The 21,949-nt window shown below is 37.2% G+C and overlaps 1 long non-coding RNA gene across 1 annotated transcript in view; it reads left to right on the top strand.

Moving 5' to 3' along the window:
• Window positions 1-17,587, top strand: part of LOC145525365 (uncharacterized) — a 71,065-nt gene extending 53,478 nt beyond the window's left edge. The window contains exon 3 of the long non-coding RNA XR_014068140.1: window positions 15,208-17,587. This is a non-coding gene — a long non-coding RNA (uncharacterized LOC145525365). The remainder of the gene's footprint in view (window positions 1-15,207) is intronic.
• The last annotated feature ends 4,362 nt before the right edge of the window (window positions 17,588-21,949 follow it).

The following is a 21,949-nucleotide window of genomic DNA, read 5'->3' as shown; positions in this document are numbered from 1 at the left end:
GTGTGTGTGGGTGTATGTATGTGCATGCTAAGTAACTTCAATCGTGTCTGGCTCTTTGCAACTCTGTGGACTAGGGCCCTCCAGGCTCCTCTGTCCATGAGATTCTCAAGACAAGAATATTGGAGTGGGTTGCCATGCCTTGCTCTAGAATACTAGAGACAAGAATACTAGAGTAGGTAGCCATTCCCTTCTCTAGGGGATCTTCCTGACTCAGGGATGGAACCTGGATTTCCTGCATTGCAGGCAGATTCTTTACTGTCTGAACTACCAGGAAAGCCACTATATCTATAGATATTATATATGTAAATAATATATGATATATAAAATACATATAAATGTATATATAGTCTAAGATACATCAGAATGTGTATAAAATATATGTAACATATATAAATACATATATGTCTTCCAGCAAATCATGGTTATTGAGACTACTCATTAATTTTACAAGGTGGACAAATGCAATATTTTCTTTTTGACAATTTAAAACAGTTTTTATCCATACTAGAAACTCTTAATCTACTGGTGTTCTATTTACCTCCTATACTATATCATTTCATACTTAATTCTACATAAGGGACTGAATATCATGGAATTAGACTAAAGGAATTTCAGATCATTCTTGTTTGATTTTTTTGTTGTTGTTTGGTGAAATTTGTTATCCTTTAAAAATATTGCTTTAAATTTTGTAGTTCCAGAAAGTAGAAGGACATCTTGTAATACTATTTTGGCAGTGTAGAGTCAGGTATTCTACTTAGTATGAACTGATCTCAGAGACCACCCTTCTGTTTTAGTAAAACTAGCTGTGAGGAATTCTGAAATCTTATTGACTGTGAACATCTATATATTCTTTAGGGAAACATTTTTCTTTTGTTTTTTCCTTTGGGGAAACTACCTTGCGCTAAACCCTGAATTCTTTGAGAAAAGGATTCAGCCTTATTGACATATACTTTACATATAACATCGTCATATGTTTAAGGTGCACAGTGAGTTAATTTGATACATTTATATATACAAATTGATAAGTACCATAGCATTATCAAACACTTCTATCATGACACATAATTATCTTTACTTCTATGTGGTCATCATATTTAAGATCTATTTTCAAGTATATAAGATAGTATTATAAGCTGTGATCCCTAGGATTTATTAATCTTATGACTGGGATTTTTGTACCCTTTGACCGATATGTCCCCATTTTCTCCAGTTGCCAGTCCCTGGTAAATACATTTCTACACTGTTTCTCTGAATTCACTCTTACTTTCTACATGGAAGTGATATCATACAATATTTGTGTTTCTCTGTATTTCACTTAGCAAATGCTCTCAAGTCTCATGCAAGTCATTGCAAAAGGCAGGGTGTCCTTTCTCTGAATAACATTGTGTTAGAATCACACTACACACACACACACACACACACACACACACACATACGTAAAATCACACTTTTATTCCTTTGGCTCTGATGGAAGTCTAGCTTGTTTTCATATCTTAGCTATTGTGAATAATGCTTCAATGAATGTGGGAGTGTGAATATGTCTGTAAGATCCTAATTTCAGTTCCCTTAGATTTATAGCCAAAAGTGGGATTTCCATATCATATAGTAGTTCTTTTTTTTTTTTTTCCTTTGGAAGAACGTTTATATTTTTGCCTATAGTGATGAGGGCTTTCTAGGTAGTTCAATGATAAGAATCCGGCTGCTAATGCAGAAGACTTAAAAGACGTGGATTCAATCCCTGGATTGAGAAGATCCCCTGGAGGAGGGCATGGCAACCCACTCCAGTATTCTTGCCTGGAGAATCCCATGGACAGAGGAACCTGGAAGGCTATAGTCCATAGGATCTCAAAGACTTGGGCATAACTGAGTGACTGAACACTTAAATAGTGGCTATACAAACTGTTGTTGTTCAGTCGCTCAGTTGTGTCTGACTCTTTGCGACCCCAGGGACTGCAGCATGCCAGGTTTCCCTGTCTGTCACTATGTCCCGGAGTTTGCTCAAACTCATTTCCATTGAATTGATGATGCCATCCAACTACCTCATCCTTTGTCACTCCCTTCTCCTCCTGTCCTCAATCTTCCTCAGCATCAGGGTCTTTTCCAATGATCAGCTCTTTGTATCAGGTGGCATCATTTATTCATCAGGAATGAATACGGGAAAAACATAGCTTTGACTATACAAAGCCTTGTTGGCAAATCCATTTCTCTGCTTTTTAATACACTGTCTACATTCCCATCAATAGTGTACAAGGGTTCCCTTTCTTCAGTGTTGCCAGCATTTTTATCTCTAGTCTTTTTGATGCTAGCCATTCCAACAGGTGTGAAATGATATCTCATTGTGGTTTTGAATTGCTTTCTCTGATGATTAGTAATGTTGAGCATCTTTTCATGTACCTGTTGGCCATTTGTCTGTGTCTTCTTTGGAAAATTGCCTATTTCCTTTTCCCTTTAAAAAAAATCAAATTTACTTATTTTGCTGTTAGTTGTATGGATTCTTTATATGTTTTGCACACTAAAGTGAAAGTGAAAGTCACTCAGTCATGTCCAACACTTTGTAAACCCTAAGCTCTTATTAAATATATGGTTTGTAAATATTTTCTCTGATCCTGAAGGGTGCCATTTCATTTCTTTTGCTGTGCAGAAGCTTTTTAGTCTAATGTCATCCCAGTTAATCAGTTTTGGTTTTTTGTTTGTGCTTTCAGTGTCCTGTCTAGGAAATCACTACCAAGGCTAAGTTCCCAAATGTTTTCTTCTAGTTTTATGGTTTCAGGGCTTTAAGTCTTTAATACACTTCACATTCATTTCTGTAAGTGATGTAAGAGATTCCTAATTCCATCCTTTGTCATGGGGTTTTCTGGTTTTCCCAGCACCATTTATTGAAGACACTATCCTCTGCTTGAGTAGTTTTGTCTCCCTTGTCAAATATTACTTGAGTTCAGTTCAGTCACTCAATCGTGTCCAACTCTTTGTGACCCCATAGACTGCAGGACACCAGGCTTCCCTGTTCATCACCAACTCCCAGAGCCTACTCAAACTCATGTCCATTGAGGCAGTGATGCCATCCAACCATCTCATCCTCTGTCATCCTCTTCTCCTGCCTTTCAACTTTTCCCAGCATCAGGGTCTTTTCAAATGTATCAGCTCTTCATAGCAGGTGGCCAAAGTACTGAAATTTCAGCTTCAGCATCAGTCCTTCCAATGAATATTCAGGACTAATTTGCTTTAGGATTGACTGGTTGGATCTCCTTGCAGTCCAAGGGACTCTCAAGAATATTCTCCAGCACCACAGTTCAAAAGCATCAGGTTCTTCAGAGCTCAGCTTTCTTCATGGTCCAACTCTCACATCCATACATGACTACTGAAAGACCATAGCTTTGACTAGACAGACCATTGTTAGCAAAGTAATGTCTCTGCTTTTTAATATGCTGTCTAGGTTTGTCATAGCTTTTCTTCCAAGGAGCAAGAGTCTTTTAATTTCAAGGCTGCAGTCACCATCTGCAGTGATTTTGGAGGCCAAGAAAATAGTCTGTCACTTTATCCATTTTTTTCTCCATCTATTTGCCATGGAGTGATCGGACTGGATGCCATGATCTTCATTTTGTGAATGCTGAGTTTTAAGCCAGCTTTTTCACTCTCCTCTTTCACTTTCATCAAGAAGCTCTTTAGTTCCTCCTCACTATCTGCCATAAGGGTGGTGTCATCTGCTATCTGGGGTTATTGATATTTCTCCCAGCAATCTTGATTTCAGCTTGTGCTTCATCCAGCCCAGAAATTCTCAGGATGTACTCTGCATATAAGTTAATTAAGCAGGATGACAATATACATCCTTGACGTACTCCTTTCCCAATTAGAACCAGTCTGTTGTTCCTTGTCCGGTTTTAAGTGTTGCTTCTTGACCTGCATACAGATTTCTGAGGAGGCAGGTAAGGTGGTCTGGTATTCCCACCTCTTTAAGGATTTTCCAGTTTGTTGTGATCTACAAGCCAGAGGCTTTCGTGTAATCAGTAAAGCAGAAGTAGATGTTTTTCTGGATTCTCTTGCTTTTTCTATGATCCAATAGATGTTGGCAATTTGATCTGTGGTTCCTCTGCCTTTTGTAAATGCAGCTTGAACATATGGAAGTTCATAGTTCATGTACTGGTGTAGCCTGGAGAATTTTAAGCATTACTTTGCTAGCATGTGAGATGAGTGAAATTTTGCAGTAGTTTGAACATTCTTTGACATTGCCCTTCTTTGGGATTGGAATGAAAACTGACCTTTTCCAGTCCTTTGGCCCCTGCTGAGCTTTCCAAATTTGCTGTCATATTGAGTGCAGCACTTTAACAGCATCATCTTTTAGGATTTTAAATTACTTGAATAAGTTGTGTTTATTCCTGGGCTCATGTGTTACATCATCTTGAGTGTCTATTTTTATACCAACAATTACCATACTATCTTGAATATTATAGCTTTGTAGTAAAGCCTGAAATCAGGAAGTGTGAGGCATGATGACCATGTTATTGTTTTTCAGGATTACTTCGATTATTCAGGGTCTTTCATGGATCCATATGAACTTTAAGGTTGTTTTTTCTATCTCTGGAAAACACCATTGGAATCTTGGTAGGGAGTGCATCTATAGATGGCTTTGGGTAATATGGATATTTTAACAATATCAACTTTTTGAAACCGCGAACCTGGAATATCTTTCCATTTGTGTCTTCTTCGATGTCTTTTATGAAAGTCTTGTAGTACAGCTCTTTCATCTCCTTGGTTAAATTTATTCCTAAGTGTTTTATTATTTTTTTATACTACTGTAAATGGGATGGTTTTATTTATTTCTGTGTTAGATATTTTGTTATATAGGAACCAAACTGTGTTCTGTATGTTTATTTTGTATCCTGAAACCACTCTATCTGTCCATTAGTTCTAGTAGTTTTTGGTGGGGTCATTATTATTTTTCCTATATTAGATTATATCACCTGAAAACAAAGACAGTTTTTTTTGCTCCTTTCCTATTTGAATACATTCATTTCTTTTCTTGTCTATTTTCTGGCTGGGACATCCAACACAGTGTTTAATTAAAGTGGTGAGAGTCAGTGCGCTTGTCTTGTTTCTGATCTTAGAGAAAAAGTTTTCAGCCTTTCACCATTGAGTTTAATGTTGACTATCGGTTTATCATATATGACCTACATTGTCTGAAGAGACTTGCTTTGTATACACAGTTTGTTGAATGTTTTTATCTCAAAAAGGATATGGTATTTTATTAAATGTTTTTTTCTGCCTCTGTTAGATGAGTGTATGATTTTTTTTAATACTTAATTCCATTAATGTATCACTTTTATTAATCTGCTTATATATAAATATCCTTGCCTCCCATAGACAGATCCCATTTGATGGTGGTGAGTGATCCCTATAATATGCTGTTAAATTTGGGTTACTAACACATTGTTGATAATTTTTGCATGTATATTTATCAAGGATATTATTTTATAATTTTCTTTTCTTGTAGTATTCTTATCTGGCTTTGTAAAATGAGTGTGGGAGTACCCCCTCCTCTTCAATATTTTGGAAGACTTTGAGAAGGATTGATATTAATTCTTCTTTAAAATATCTGGTAGAATTCACCAGTAATCTCATCTGGTCCTAGGCTTTTCTGTGTTGGGAAAATCTTTTCTTTAACTGATTCATTCTCCTTACTCATTAGTGATCTCTTCAGGGTTTCTATTTCTTCGTGATACAGTCTTGGTATTTGTATGCTTCTAGGAATGTATCTGTTTCTTCCAAGTCATCCAGTTTATTGGCATATTTTTGTTCGTGGTGATCCTTTGCATTTGTGTGGTATCAGTTGTAATGTCTCCTCTTTCATTTATTTTTTAATTAGGCTTTTTATTTTATACTGTAGTATAACTGCTTAGAAATGTTGTGGTAGTTTCAAGTGGACAGCAAAGAGGCTCAGCTGTACACAAACATGTATCTTTTCTTCCCCAAATTTCCTGCAATCCAGGCTTCCCCATAAAATTGAGCAGAGTTCCTTGTGCTATAGAGTAGGTCCTTGTTGGTTTTCCATTTTAAATATAGCAGTGTCCTAACTTTAAGTCTTCCCACTTTTTCTTAGTTGAGTAAAGTGTTTGTCCTTTTTATTTATTAAAAAAAAAAAATTTACAGTTTCACTTTTCTATTGGTTTTCTGGTCTCTTTTTCATTTATTTCCACTCTGATCTTTGTCATTTCCTTACTTCTGCTAACTTTGCCTTAGTTCATTCTTCTCTAGTTCTTTGAGGTATAATGTGAGGTGGTTTATTTGAGTTTTCTTATTAATGTAAGTGTTTATCACAAAACTCCTCTCTTAGAACTGCTTTACAGTGTCCGATACGCTTTGATATAGGATCAAGTGTAATTGTACTTATACTTTCATTTGTTTCAAGACATTTCTTGATTTTCCTTTTGATTTCTTCTTTACTCATTAGTTCTTCAGGATGTTGTTTAATCTCCACTATTTGTAAATCTTCCAGCTTTCATTCTGTTATTTATTTCTACTTTCATACCATTGTGGTCAGAAAAGATACTTGGTATGATTTCAGTCTCCTTAAATTTGCTACAACTTATTTTGTAACCAGTCATGTGATCTATCCTGGAGTATGTTTTGTGTGCAGTTGAGAAGAAAGTGTATTCTACTGTTGTTGGATGGGATTTTTTGTTTTTGTATGTAATTTATATTTAATCTAAAAATGTGGTCACATCCATTATTTCCTTCTTTATTTTATGTCTGTATCATCTATCTATGGTTGGAAGTAGAATACAGAAAGTCCCTAGTTATTGTATTGTTTTCTATACTTCCCTTCAGATCTGTTGGATGTGGCATTGCATGTATTTGATTGTTATGTCTTGATAAATCTTCTTTATCTATATATATGTGTGTATATATATATATATATATCTTGATAAGTATATTTCTTGATAAATAAAACCCATATATAAGGGCTTACTTGGTGGCTCAGACAGTAAAGAATCTTCCTGCAATGCAGGAGACCCAGCTTCTACCCCTGGGTTGAGAAGGTCCTCTGGAGAAAGAAATGGCAACCCACTCCAGTATCTTGCCTGGGAAATCCCATGGACAGAGGAGCCTGGCAGGCTACAGTCAGTAGGGTCACAAAGAGTGGGACATGACAGAGTGACTAACACTTTCATTTTTCATCATTATATAATGACCTTTTTTTTTTTCCTTCTTGTCACAGTTTTTGCCTTAAAGTCTATTTTATCTGCTTTAAGTATAGCCACCTATGCTCTCTTTTGGTTTCAACTTGCATGACATAAAATATGTTTTTGTTGTCCTTTCACTTGGAGCCTATATATGTAACTTAAAGCTATAGTGTTTCTCTTGAACACAGTATGGCATAAAATTGGGTCTTTTTTTTTTCTAAACCCATATACTACTTGAAAAATAGTATACTCTATACCTTTTTGTTGGGGAATTCAGTCCATTAAATTTAGAGTGATTTTTTTTGATAGGAAGGGACTTCTTTTTTTCTCTTTGCTCCTTTAACTGGGTCAGGAGCCAGCTGCAGAAACATTCATAATGATGAGAACTTGGGTACATGGCTAGGGACTTTCCCAGTGGTGCTAATGGTAAAGAATCTGTCTGCTAATGCTGGAGATGCAAGAGGCTGGGTTTGACCCCTGACTGGGTAAAATCCTCTGAGGTAGGAAACAGCAACCCACTCCAGTATTCTTGCCTGGAGAATCCCGTGGACAGAGAAGCCTGATCGGCTACAGTCCATGGGTTCGCACAGAGTTGGACATGACTAGGCATGCACACAGGGCACATGACAAGGGCAGGGGCCGATGCTGAGCTCTTTGGCAGCTGCAGAGGCCCTGGATGTCAGTGTGCTCACCTGTGGCTGTGTCCTCTCCACGCAGCATGCAAGCTTCAGTAGGCCAGGCTGGGGACATACACGTGCACAGCTGGAAGGGTTGGCTACAGGTTGTTGTGATGATGCTGGTCGATAATAGAAGGCGCGGTCTCCTCTGGCCTGCAAGCAGCAGGGGGGACCCTATCTACTGATGTGCTCATTCACTGCTTTACTCTCTCCCCTGCTGTGGATGTCAATGCCAGGCATCAGACCAGTGGGTTTAATTGAATAGCTGGAGGGGTTAGCCGCAAACATGGGCACAGTGGTGGGAGTCAGCTGGGATGTTCCAGGCTGGTGCCTTGCACTTGGGTAACTGCCGAAGCCTAAGCTGGATGCAAGTGGGGCTCCCTGGCTTTGCTGGGGTTGGGGAGAGACTCAGGCAGCTGATGTCAGTGATAGCAAATACCTGTGGGGAGAAAGCTGGAGAAATTACAGGGGGTCCATGGCAGCTATGCTGGCTATTGGCTCCATCCATGGCAAAATCTTCTGAGTTTGTTACAGAGGCAGTCTCTGTGAACTGTGATCAGTCCTGCTGCATGTCTGCTAATACTCTCTGCTTTTCTTCCCTGTTCCAAGCTGGCTCAATATGTCTCAGCTTTGCCAATCTGTGCAAGGTGAAACCCGACTGGGATCTTGTGCAGTTCTCCGTGAGGGTGGGGAAGCCAAGTCGTTCACCTCATTCTTTGTTTCCTGGCAAAAGGAACTCCTAGCTGGGAAGTTCTTTCTTGGTGCTGAACAATACCTTTCTGGGGGATGAGATGATCCAGGCAAAGCAGTCACCTTCCTTTTTTTCTTGTGCATTTATTCTCAGGTTGTTTCTTTGTTTGTTTCACTGTGTTGCTAAACCTTCCTAAGTGGGCTCCAGAGGTCTTTTGGAGCTATTTTTTTGTTCACAGACATTGGTCCAATTGTTGATCTTTGTGGGGCCACGTGGAAGCTGGGTTTTCCAATGTTGCTTTTTGCCCACCCTCTAAACTAATCCAAGAGATTAAGTTTTGAAATACTTTTATAACTCCTTTGAAATTTTATCTCTCTTAAATTTCCTAGAACCACTCAAGATTTTAAGTTAAGACTTTCATAAAATGATAATTAAAGCAGAATAAAACAGTTTCATAAGTATGAGTTCCCTTAGGTTTTATTTTGGAGACATAATTATTGTTAAGGAAATGTGTCTTGGAAAAGATAGAAGTAAGGAAACTCAGTTGTGCCTCCATGATTCATATAGACTTGGCTTGAACTATCTGCCTTGTGGAACTGAATGGGTTTCTTCAGAAACTTGCTAGTAGAATTTATCCTTACAAGTTTTGATTTATAAACTAATTTAAGTGAAAATGCCTTATTTGCCTTTCCAAATATAAGTTTCCAGTAGATTAAAGAACAAGAAAAAATTAGACAACAATCCTATCTATCTTTGTACCATGATGATTAAAATAGTGCCTTGTAGTTACTCTCAATATCATCTTCTTTGACAGTGATTAATTTAATTAAATCATTTAACTGCTGCTGCTAAGTCGCTTCAGTTGTGTCCGACTCCATGCCACCCCATAGATGGCAGCCCGCCAGGCTCCTCCGCCCTTGGGATTCTCCAGGAAAGAATACTGGAGTGGGTTGCCATTTCCTTCTCCAATGCATGCATGCATGCTAAGTCGCCTCAGTCGTGTCCAACTCTGTGCAACCCTATGGACAGCAGCCCACCAGGCTGCTCCATCCACAGGATCCTCCAGGCAAGAATACTGGAGTGGGCTGCCATTTCCTTCTCCAAAATCATTCGACTAAGAACTAGGAAATCAGGTTTAATTAATGCCATTCTGACTCTGAAGGAGACCTATTTATTATTTAGTATTATGAATTGATATCAAGATAGTTTAGGTTAATTTATTCCATAATTGTGTATTGATTACCTACCATGTGCCAAGTGTTCTTCTAGGCAATGTGGAATCAACACAACAACAAACAGATAAATAATAAAATTAAAGTACATATATTTCTGCCCCTGTAGGTTTTAAGGTAAGTCACATAGAGGTGTTAGTGGAATTCTGTGATGGCAATTGTGTTTCTATCTTTAAATTTGCCTTTTAAATTTTTCTCACATTCATCTCATCCGTTCCTTTTCTAAGTAACTTAGTTCTGACCTTCAATTTAGTTGTCATCAAAATTATAAGATATTTTAATATCAACTGCTTTATTTGTATGTTAAAATTAGTTACCACTGTGGTCCAGAATATCCTTACTAAATCAGGAATTTAATCATGTCTATCCATTACTCAGGGCTACCCTGGTAGCTTGAGTGGTAAAGAATCTGCCTGCAGTGAGGGAGACCCAGGTTTGATTCCTGGATCAAGAAGATCTCCTGGAGAAAGGAATGGCTACCCACTCCAATATTTTTGCCTGGAGATTCAATGGACAGACGAGCCTGGTGTGCCTATAGTCCATGGGGTCACGAAGAGTCAGACACAACTGAATGACTAACACTTTCACTTTCACCCCTTACTCAAAAAATCCTTGTCTATCTTTCCACACAGAGGAAACCTACATTCCTCATGATAGCATTGAGGGCCTTCTGTGGTTTAAAACAAGGGTGCTCCAGTGGACGCACTTTGACTGTTTACCCTCAATCACCATCCTAGGAACCAGAGATCAAAATTGCCAACATCCATTGGATCATTGAAAAAACGAGAATTCCAGAAAAGCATCGATTTCTGCTTTATTGACTATGCCAAAGCCTTTGACTGTGTGGATCACCACAAACTGTGGAAAATTCTTCAAGAGATGGGAATACCAGACCACCTGACCTGCCTCTTGAGAAATCTGTATTCAGGTCAGGAAGCAACAGTTAGGACTGGACATAGAACAACAGACTGGTTCCAAATAGGAAAAGGAGTACGTCAAGGATGTATATTGTCACCCTGCTTATTTAACTTATACGCAGAGTACATAATGAGAGATGCTGGGCTGGATGAAGCATAAGCTGGAATCAGGATTGCCGGGAGAAATATCAATAATCTCAGATATGCAGATGACACCACCCTTATGGCCGAATGCTAAGAAGAACTAAAGAGCCTTTTGATGAAAGTGAAAGAGGAAAGTGAAAAAGTTGGCTTAAAACTCAACATTCGAAAAACTAAGATCATGGCATCTGGTCTCATACTTTATGGTAAATAGATGGGGAAACAGTGGAAACAGTGAGAGACCTATTTTGGGGGGCTCCAAAATCATTGCAGATGGTGAATGCAGCCATGAAATTAAAAGATGCTTGCTCCTTGGAAGAAAAGTTATGACCAACCTAGACAGCATATTAAAGAGCAGAGACATTACTTTGCCAACAAAGGTCCATCTAGTCAAGGCTATGGTTTTTCCAGTAGTCATGTATGGATGTGAGAGTTGGACTATAAAGAAAGCTGAGCGCCGAAAAATTGATGCTTTTGAACTGTGGTGTTGGAGAAGACTCTTGAGAGTCCCTTGGACTGCAAGGAGATCCAAACAGTCCATTCTAAAGGAAATCAGTCCTAAATATACATTGGAAGGACTGATGCTGAAACTCCAATACTTTGGCCACCTGATGCGAAGAGCTGACTCTTTTGAAGAGACCCTGACACTGGGAAAGTTTGAAGGTGGGAGGAGAAGGGGACAATAGAGGATGACATGGTTGGATGGCATCACTGACCTAATGGGCATGAGTTTGAGTAGACTCTGGGAGTTGATGATGGACAGGGAGGACTGGCGTGCTGCAGTGCCTGGGGTTGCAAGGAGTTGGACATGACTGAGCGACTGAACTGAAATGAGTTGAACCATTCGAGACCAGCATAAATGATATTCCCCATGTACATCTTGAATCTTTCTGCCTCCATATTTCTTCTTTTTTCTTTTTCTTCATTTTGCATATATTTCCTCATCTCTGATTTGTTTGTATTTACTTGTCCTTTGCTCATAGCTCAGTCAGTACGGAATCTGCCTGCAGTGCAGGAAACCCAGTTTCAATTCCTGGGTTGGGAAGATCCCCTGGAGAAGGAAATGACATCCCACTTCAGTACTCTTGCCTGGGAAACCCCATAAACAGAGGAGCCTGGAGGACTACAGTCCATGGGATCACAAGAGTCAGACACGACTTAGCAACTAAACCACCACCATTTGTCCTTCAGTTTCCAGCAATGTCTTTGATCCTATGTTCTAATTTGTTAAAGTTACTAACATACATGTAACTCCTCTTCCACTGAATTTGAAATTCTGAAAATAATAGTTGTTTTCTTTTTTTTCAAATTCCCAATATTTCTCAGTAGTTGCAATAAATGGTGTAATATATGGTTAATATTTGATCAGTTGACTATGATGAGAGAAGAGAGCAGTACAAAGTCTGAAAGTATGTGCTGTGGTGCCACAAAAGCAACAAAGGAAGGCTTTGCATCTGAGCAAAAGAGCAAGTCACTAGGCAACTTGGCGTCTATCATATCTGAAAGGGGAAGTGACATAAAGCGAGGAAAGGATGCAACAAGCACTCATTGCATACTTCACTCTTTCCTTCACACTGAATAAACAGACATTCAATTACCAGTATATGTTAATGCATTCTGTATTTTTTCCCTAGATGATTTAAGTTTATAGGAACAAGAATGTCAGCCTGTATTTTGTGAACCCAGTGGCTATACAATAAATACTTATATGGTACTGATGATATGAAAATAATGTTTGTTTTTTTTGAATCAAGGCACTTCTATTTTGGTGGTTAGGTTATTTGGTGATAAAACTCAACGCTTATCTATTTCACTTGAACAAATTAGATTCTAAAGTTCCTTGTGAGAACTTACTGTCAGACGTTTTCCAGCATTTAAAACCTCATTTTTTTTTTAAACCTCATTTTAAGTCACTGTAATGCAACACACACACAGAAACAACACTTTTTTTGTTTCTCATTTAAAATGCAGTACAAATTCTACCTGTATTGAAGTCAGGAAACAGGCCAGATGAAAAGTTTTTAAAAGTATTTAAAATGTCTAAATGATGAATAAATTTTAGAAATGAGTATTTTCCTATCATACCAAAAATTTTGGAATACTAATCCTAACACACATATCCCCTGCTTTGAGATACCTATTCACCTTTTCCCAGTCAGTGAATGATGATTAGCAATAAGATACAAATCACATGTACATATTGAACAGGACTGGACGGAAGGAGAAATGGTGTCCCATTAGAGGAGGAGTTGACTAAATAAGAGTTAGGGAGCCCTCACTGGTATTATCCAACTCTATAAATGGTGTCATTCTCACAGATGTCTGTTCCAGGAATCCTCCAAGGGCCTGATCATGGTGAAGGCAGACTTATGAGCCTCGTTTGCTAAAAATGTAGTGTATGCAGTTAGCCACTATAGTCTCCGAGCATGAGGTTCTGTTATAAATATGACGGATCATAAGGATACATTTCTTTCTGCCCACCTTCCTGGCTTAAACAATTAGGCAGAATAACAGCAGTATCTGTATACACAGGATAACACCTCCGCACATGGTTGCTTATGCCAAATCCTTCCTGAGGGAGGCATACTAATATTTCAAAATCTCCCTACGATGCCAACCACCAGCATCACATCTCATTCTAAGTTATCTTTGTGAGCATATATTAGTAAATTATCTCAAAATGTTCTTTTGCTTTGTTTTAACTCAGTGAAACTTATTAAAATGAAGTTCTATGTTTTTAATTTCAAGTGTTGATTATTAAGTTGTATAATCTGGACATTTCCTCCACAATCGGAGGGTTTTTTTTCCACACATTTTGCATTTATAACCATCACTTTGCTGTCATTTCTCCACCTTATGTCCCTACTGTGGGAGCTCATTCCTTCTCATGTCCTCATTCAACTGTAAATAAAGAGATTTTGTTGCTAATCACCTGAACAGAGTCTTATTGTTTCTGGTGGTTTTTTTTTTTTTTTGCCTCTGCCCTTTCAAACATTCGTTTTAAAGGTTAAACATTACATTCTAGAAACATCTTGAGCAGAGAGAAAGATCCATGATGTATAGTCATTCAGATCTGGTATTGGAACATTAACACTGAGAAATTAAGCATGTGTGAGAGTCAGGAAATTCCGAAGTTAAAATTCCCATAGCAACATTAATTTATCTCCATGAGAAAGATATAAAATTAAAAATCCTCCGTAGTTACCTTAACAGAGAACTCTTTATAAAGTGTATGTACATTTTTATAACTAAAGATATGCTGTGTGATACTCTGCATTTTACACACTTTACAATTTCACCATAATTACGCCTAATTAAATGAGTGGAAATACTGCGACATATTGCACTCAATGTCATACACTGACTTAATTCTAACATACCTGATTTAGAAATGCTTTTCTACTTTCATTTCAATATCGACCTCTCAACTCATCTAATCATTATGTAAAAATTTACCCACATGAAGCGTATAACTTAGATGGAGATTTGGCTAGCTTTGTCAAGCCATCTGCTCATATTTATCTAAGTGGTATATCTATAGAGAAATTTGCCATAGCTATTTTTCCTTTGAAAAGATTACAGACATTCAAAACTGGTCTAATAATTATTTAAAGTAAAAATACTCTTTCAAAAAACTTTTAATATTTAAATCTTTGAAAATTTGTACAATAAGATGTTTATTGTTGCTTTCTTCTTGAATGTTTTATTAATATAATATATAATATGACATATGTAAATATTTGTGCTTCCCTGGTGGCTCAGACAGTAAAGAAACTGCCATAATGTGGGAGACCTGGGTTCGATCCTTGGGTTGGAAAGGTCCCCCGGAGAAGGACATGGCAGCCCCTCCAGTATTGTTGTGTGGAGAATCCCCATGGACAGAGGAGCTTTGTGGGCTAGTCTATGACATTGCAAAGAGTCAGACATAACTGAGCGACTAACCAAACACACCCACACAAGTATTTATACCTATTTATACCTATATATCAATATATATGTATTTCTAGGTATAAAATTTATTACACATAATATTCACATATATCATTAGTTATACAATATAAATTTATACCTATATATGTATAATATATGGGCCTTCCCTGGTTGCTCAGATGGTGAAGAATCCGCCTATGATCCAGGAGACCAGGGTTCGATCCCTGGGTTGGGAAGATCCCCTGGATAAGGAAATGGCTATCCACTCCAGTATTCTTGCATGGAGATTCCATGCATGGACAGAGGAGCCTGGGTGGGCTACAGTCCATGGGGTTGAAAAGAATCAGACACAATTGAGTGACTAACACTTTCATATATAATATGCATATTCCTAAGGCTGTGGTATAGCTAACATGTTCTTTTTTTTTTTTTTTTTTTAAGGAATTTCCAAAATATTCACTGAATCCTCTTCAATGAGTTTTACTTGACTTCATAAACAAGAAATTTTGTTTCTTCAGAAAGGTAAGAAACATTACAATTTCTTTGGTCAGTTGACTTTTTAGTCTTTTAAAATTCATCCTGTTCTTACAAATCTTTGTAGTTTAACATGTATATTTTAGTTCCTTATGTCACTGTCAGAATTTTTAATGGGATATACTAATTTTGATTCTTCACAGTTAGTCTTTCTTTGGTTCAAATTTTACTCAAGACTTGGTAAAAATATTATCAAAAAATTGAATTTGTTTATAAATGCACACCTTTTCTTCATTCATCTTTATTGACCTATTCACTTGTTATGATTTGGTTTTAAATAAAGTGGATCATCATGATAAAAGGTCATAACTTCATCACTCTTATTTCCTTTTCTCCATCTTAAGTTATTCATGATCAGAGTAAAATGTAATGTTTTACCTGCTTTTACATCTCCTTATAAATGTTTATTTTATGTTATTTCTTTAAAATTCTTTTCAGATTTTAATTTGAAATGTTAAATTTATAAATTAGCTTGATGAGATCAGATATTTCTATAGCACTTAATATTTCTAGTTAAGATTAGAATGTATTTATTCCTTTACTATTTAAATTTTTTCTGTTAGAATTTGTACCTTTCTTCATTTGTTCTGCCATGTCCAATCCTCATGAAGTTTATATCTATATAGAAGATAAGTGCTTGCTACAGCTAATGAAAACTGATGTTTTTCAATATTTTCAATTGCTCCTATATAAGGATGATATTTAATTATATTAGTCAAATACCCATGTTCTTTTTAAAGCCATTTCATTAATTCATTCAGGTTATTTTTTGGATTTAGCTTGTCAGTCTTCTTGTGACAGAGGCTATTTTTGAAGGAATTATAATCAGAATACCATGGTGTTATTATACTATTTTTCGGAGAAGGCATTGGCGCCCCACTCCAGTACTCTTGCCTGAAAAATCCCATAGACCGAGGAGCCTGGTAGGCTGCAGTCCATGATGTCGCTAAGAGTCGGACATGACTGAAGCGACTTAGCAGTAGCAGCAGCAGCATTATACTATTTTTAAAATGAAGCTGTAGGACAGAGGGAAACATTCAGTGGGGTTGCTAAAACTCAGTACTTACAGTGAGTCAAAGAAAGCAAATAACAGAGTAGTATCAGTATTAGAGTGTTGTTGTTAATATATTTTCCATTATTAATATATATGAAATGTTATTTTATGGTATAGACTAGAAATTGGAGAATAGTAATTTCATGCTTTTTTGCATTCCCTTGAACATACTGTACGCATTTGTGGAAGTTATAGCAAATCATCTTTAGGGCTGTAGATGATTTTGGAACTGATTTTAATATTGTAACATAAATAGTACTTAAAATTGAATCTTTGTGAAAAGCATGAAAGTAGAAAAATTAGAATGCTAAAGAATGTAGAGTGCTTTCCCTAGAGATTATATATACATAATATGAGGCTTATCATGAGGTTAACATGAGGCATAGTATGTTATCTTAACATTTGGGTGGCATTTTCTCTAAATGTTAAACTTTCTCTCAATTTTTTTTTTTTTTTTTTATTTTGTTTGGTTGGAGTTTTGTTTTTGTTTTGGTCAGGGAGGGTAATGATTTTTACCTATTTTAATGTTACCTATTATGTAACCTGTTTTACTGACCAATTTTTGATAAATTTTTGTCACTTTTACAAATTTAAATTGCTGAGCACCCTATTGGTCTATATATCTTCTTAAGTTGTGTGGTTTTTCTCTTGATTATGCTTCACAATTGTCTGCTATTTGACATGCATAGTAAATTTAATTTTATGTACCAAACTTTGTAGGAGATGCATTATAAAGACTCTGGAGTTTGTTACCTTTATCCAAAGAGTGTTTAGTTTTGCCTGAACAGGGAATGAAATTACTGGGATACCATGATCCTTTAGAGGTTTGGTTTTCCGTTTTTGAGGCATAGGTGTGTCCTTAATCATAGATCATATCCCTTAGCCAAAAAATATGTGTCTGCTTCATAATACACAGATATTACAGAATTTCAGTGGAAAATGTGATGTGCTTCCTAAGCTATTCTAACTCAGTAGGACTCCAAATTATGTCTTTCTAGCTCCTCATGTTTGTTAAATTTTCTATTCCAGTTAACCCTCCAAATATTGCTTTCTGTGAATTTTCTTGGATTGTTGTCTTTTTTTTTTTTTAATAAATTTATTTATTTTAGTTGGGGGCTAATTACTTTACAATATTGTAGTAGTTTTTGCCATACATTGACATGAATCAGCCATGGGTTTACATGTGTTCCCCTTCCTGGACCCCCCACCCACATCCCTCCCCATCCCATCCCTCTGGGTCATCCCATTGCCCCGGCCCTGAGCCCTTGTCTCATGCATCGAACATGGAATGGTGTTCTGTTTCACATATGATAATATACATGTTTCGATTGTTGTCTTATACACAAGCATTTTGGAAATCACCAAGAATTGAATGATAGTTACTGAAAATTTGTGGCCCCTCTTCAACTGTGGCTTCCTCGAGCCTTCCAGGCAGTCCAGAACTCTGACTTCTGAAGCCTTAGCTTTTTAAGGCTGCCATTGGTTTGCTTGGGAGTTGATCCTCACATTGCCTATAAACTGAGTCATGCCCTTTGTGAAAAATCTGGTTAGATGTTGACCTCACCCACCGTGCAGCACTTTTTTGTTTATTTTTGAGTTGTTTTCTATTTAATGCCCGTCTGCCTCTGGTGACTTTCTAGCAACTTCAGTTATTTTTTTCTTATTTGTTTCTCTCCCTGCCACCACTCTAAGTTTAGAATGATTATTGATAAGTAATCTTTTTTCTTAAAAGTAACATTACACTTTTGTTTAGTTGATTGAAAAAGCTTCTCACATCTTCTGAAGATTAACAGTGAAGACTTCCATCTTCTCTTTTCCCCTCAATTATTTCATCCAGTCAGCACTAGATTTAAAATTTTTGTCTTGATGTTTTTCTTTCACATTATTGTCTATAGTAAATGTGATTTGTACCCTATCCAGTCACCCTTTATCTAATTTTACCATTCTCTATTTGATGATATATGTTGACTAAAAACAGTTCACAGTTTACAATTTCTTTCTCTTTGAGAGAACTGCGCTCAGCCACCTTACCTGGGAAATCACATTCCTCCTCTGGGCAAACTGCAGATAATGACTGACTGAGGCAAGGGTTACAAAAGGCCCCTTTCATTAAGGTGGGGACAGTTCTGCCATGTAATTTATTCTCCATAGCCCTAGTGTTACGTTCCTGAAGCTCAACTTTCTTGAGAAAACATATGAGCTCTTTATCCTCCCTATCCTGTTTTCCTCATTAAATTAATAGGGTTTCTTATCACTCCCTGAAAATCACTTGTGCATAATCTCTATATCAGGTTTTGTTTCTAGGGAAGCCAAGATACATGACGTTGGCTTTCCTTAAACATTTATAATTCTTGTGGATTAATTCTGTAAGAGAAAGCACTGAATAATGGACTGAAAATTCTGTACACTTGAAATGGACTTGTCAGTTAGCAGGGTTTAACCGTTGATACTTCATACCCTAATATAGGATCTGGAGTGACTACTAAAAGGTAAGGTGTCTTTAAACATTTGAATTGTTGCTCCACTGTATATAGTAGTGATGTAGTAGATGTAGTGATTTATTTTTATCCAGTGTCTACAATGTGCCTTAGCTTTTTTGTTTCTTTTCTTTTTAAAAAAAAACGTATTCAATTTGGTGATCATTGAACATCCTTTAAACTATAAACTTATGTCTTTCTCTAAAGTTGGGAAGTTTTTGATCTTTAATCATTCAATATTTTTTCTGTTTCATCCTCTCTCTTCCTGGGATTCCAGTACCCAATTAATGAAACTGTTCATATATATATTTTTAGACATATACAGTTGTGCTTAAGGTATCGGTGACCAGGAGAGATGCTGTATGGAGCCTTTGGGTGACGCTTGTATTTCAGATTTAGCAATGCTAATGCCATCCTCTGTAGACAATATTCTCCTTTGCAGAAAAAATTAAAAACAGAAAAGCCCACAAACTTTTCTTGCTACTGGGCTTTAGCAGAAACTGAACACTTAAACACTGACCGCCAAATTCCTATGAGATCTGAGAGACTCATCATGAAATGCGTGTGGTTTGACCCACAAAGCCACATGGTTGGATGTGCCTGTGGGTGACATATATGAGGCCGAGCTTGACTAGAACCTGAAGCCACTATGTCCTGTGAGCAAGTGTGTTTCCTACTTTGTTCCCTATCATCTTTCTTCCTGATTGACTGGTTGTCTTTCAACACAGAGCTGTAGCTTAATGGAAAGTTTCCCTATGACTAATTCACTGAAAAGAAACAAAAAAATCAATTGTGGTTTACTGGTGGTTCTACACGATTATACTGGATCCACCCTAAGTTGGAAAAATCTAGCACTATTGCTCAAGGATGGCGTAAAAGAAGTAGTGAAAGAAAATTCTTCGAATGGCAGAACTTTTAGACATGTACCTGCTGTTTATTTTATATGTAATGAGAGAAGGCCAGAGATGCAGATTTTCAGTAATTTATTGTCAGTGGATAATGATTTGGCCAAATGTTTAAAGATAATTTTGAAAATTGGTGACAAGATAGACTTGAGGAAGTTGACTATGGGTGATCTTCTTCAGGCAAAGAGAGTAGAAGTATTTTTTATTCTATTCTATTAAACAATACTTACCAGAGCAAATTCAGCTGAAAAGAATCTTAGTAATCAGGTAGTTAAAATGACCTGTCCCATGGACGGCAGGCTGCCTCTTGCCTCAGCCTCCCTTGTTCTTGCATAATAGTCTCTTTAATAGCTTATTACTTGAGCTTATCCCATGGGTCCAGCAACTTGGATTTTTACCCAAGGCCAAAAATAACAATACCCGGGATATTGTGAGTTCTTATTTGCCAACAAGAGAGTCCAACATTGACTCAATGATACAGCAGGTTGATGACACTGGAACACCTCAAGAGTAATAGGAACAGTACCCTGTTCTCATTAAAACAGATAATTACTATAGAAATGGACATACTTTTCCTTCTAATAATACTTCAAACAAAATTACCCATCATTTCTATAATGTCTTGTTTATCATCATAGTAATCCACAGAGAACTGCTTCTGAGCAGCAAGCTTACTTAAAAGCAAATGAATTTTAGAAATGGGCTCATGCTTCTGTAATTCACTGGTTTATCTTCCTCATCACTTGAAGTAGCTGGACTAATAGAATTATTTAATGGCCTCTTAAAGACTCCTGTATGACTTCAGGTGAAAAGCAGTACTTTGGTTGTAGTAATGTCGTTTGTAATGTGGCGTATTCTCTAATTGAGCAACCAGTATTCGGCACTCGGCACTCTTTCCTAACCAGGGATCATGGTATGGCACAAGTGAGTGCTTCTCTCAGTTACTCCTGAAGAGTCTATAACAAATTTTGCTTCCTGGGTCTGTACCTTTGGGCTTCGCTAATTTTTAGGTCTTAATTTTCAAGGGAGGACTGTATTCATAGAGACAAAGCTATGGTTCTACTAAATTAGAAGGTGAAACTTCCAGCGAGCTACCTTGGGTTAATCATGCCACTGAACTAATAGCAGAAAAGGGAGTTTCTTTCTGGAAGAGGTGATCCTGAGTATGAAGGTTAAAATGAGTTGTTTATGTCCACAATTTAATTTGTGGTGACCGAGAAGAGTATACCTTAAATGCAAGGGACCTTCTGAGGAACTTCGGAATGATGGTTTGGATAGATGAATCAAGCGATGAACTGTGAATAGATAAGGTGTTTGCTGAGGGCAAAGTGAAGAAGACTGTTTTAAATAGAAGCTATGACCACCTAACTAGTTGTAGTGAAATATGCTTTAGTAGTTCTGTTTCTCCTTGGTTTGATTTGAATGCATGTGTGTGTGTATTACCCAGTTTCCCTTTTTTCATTTCTTATCATTCCCTGTCTACATTAGATGTGTTTAGAGCAGTTAACCTTATATCACAGTATTTGAGTTATAGATATCAATGGAGGAGTATGACTCAGCTAGAAGAACATGGGTAAAGGGAGACTATGTAGTCTCTTTCGCCTAAGCATTAGCATACCTTTTTTTGTGAGACAGAATTGCATAATTGTAAGCAAAAGCATAATTTTGGTGATATATTTTTGGGAAAGTGTAAATGATTACATATGAGTATAAGAATGCCAGGTTGGCATAGCTAGATTGTGTGTTGTGGATTAGAGTTGGCCAAAAGGGAAGCATGCATGAAGGTTGAAATTTAGAAGTAAAGCAGTGGCTGTTATACTTAGATGAGTGTGTGGTCACAGACAGACTTCTGTGGGTCCCAGTTTGTCTTCTGTTCATTGTCTAGTTTGTTTTCCCCAAACACTGGCCATTCTAACACTGGCCAAGGCACCCCACCATATGACTGACTGTGGATTCACAGAGACAGGAGTTTACCATAACCTGCTCTGATCTCCCATTTTCATCTTCAATTTAGTCCCTGGATGTATGTAGTATCTTAGGTTTGCCTGAAAACTGCTGCCTTACCACCTGTGCTAGCTAGCACTTCAGGCAGATTGACTGGTAATTCTTTCTTTCCTTAAGCATCAAATTCTAGAATTTCACCTGCCTAGGACCTCCAATATTTGTTGTACAGTTGCTCAGTCGTGTCCGACTATTTGTGACCCCATGGACTG

Source organism: Giraffa tippelskirchi, chromosome 11, assembly GCF_054371585.1.
Source record: "Giraffa tippelskirchi isolate mGirTip1 chromosome 11, T2T-mGirTip1v1.2.pri, whole genome shotgun sequence".
NCBI classification, from domain to species: Eukaryota; Metazoa; Chordata; class Mammalia; order Artiodactyla; family Giraffidae; genus Giraffa; species Giraffa tippelskirchi.
Note: the sequence above shows the minus strand (reverse complement) of the source record. Positions and strands in the feature narration are given on the sequence as shown.